The sequence below is a fragment of the Pseudophryne corroboree genome, chromosome 2 (genome assembly GCF_028390025.1).
Source record: "Pseudophryne corroboree isolate aPseCor3 chromosome 2, aPseCor3.hap2, whole genome shotgun sequence".
Taxonomy (NCBI): domain Eukaryota; kingdom Metazoa; phylum Chordata; class Amphibia; order Anura; family Myobatrachidae; genus Pseudophryne; species Pseudophryne corroboree.
In genome coordinates, this window is record NC_086445.1 from 739,650,046 (window position 1) to 739,651,047 (window position 1,002).

General features: G+C 37.3%; 1 pseudogene; it reads left to right on the forward strand.

Moving 5' to 3' along the window:
• Nucleotides 1–396: 396 nt before the first annotated feature.
• On the forward strand, nt 397–515 carry LOC135051745 (5S ribosomal RNA; annotated as a pseudogene).
• The last annotated feature ends 487 nt before the right edge of the window (nt 516–1,002 follow it).

The following is a 1,002-nucleotide window of genomic DNA, read 5'->3' on the forward strand; positions in this document are numbered from 1 at the left end:
ATGATCGTTACAATAATCTTTTTTTTCACTCAATGTCTAACAGGGAGATCCAGTTAGCAACAGAGACAGTTTTTTCCTGGATCCCATAAAGATATTGTGGCATGTCCTCAGTACAACAAGGGTTTTATATCTGCCTTACCCATTACAGAAACCCACTTTCAATGGTGCTGCACAGCACACAAAGAAATATATAGGCAGTTCTTGCTGGCAAAAATTATTGACCACATGATTTAAACCTCCGTATACCTATATATTTGGGTTACAATCTGGTGCAATGACGGTCAAACATATGTTTCTCTAGTAAGAGATCATTTGTTCATTTCAGCAACCAGGTGCTTACCAGTGTTTACCCATTAGCTGCATACCAGCTGTAGTTTTTTGCCTTATCAATTTTTAATCTACTACCATACCACATCGCGCATGCCCAATCTCATCTGATCTTGGAAGCAATACGGTGTTGGGCCTGGTCAGTACTTAGGTGGTGGACCACTAAGGAATACCAGGTGTTGTAGGTCTTTTGACGGCACTACATTGGCTATTGCACTAACCTTATATACTTATGCCTGGTGGGCCTGTTAATAATGCCTCATTTATTCATCAATATATTCACAGTTTAGCTTTAATTGGTGGCTTACATTGCACAGCCACATTTTAGACACATAATAATCTTTGTTTGGTGTACCCATATTTTATTCAAATATAATTAAAGGTTACGTTTTAATTATTTCACTCCTACATTATTGTTTATAACTCAAATTATAATTGTTTCCAAGAGGGAGTGCTCCCAACAAAGGTCACTTTTTCTTGTTTCTCTTCTCCTTACTACTTATGTATTGGACCTATGGGAGCACCATCGACAATCACCTGTAACATCTACTTATAGAAATTCTTTCTTAGTGGTAGATGGTGATAAATTCCAGAATTACTTTCTGGTTGGTCGGTTATCTTGGAAACCTCTTTAAAATATCAGTTTATTTAACATCACTTAGTCCTGTGCGGCAT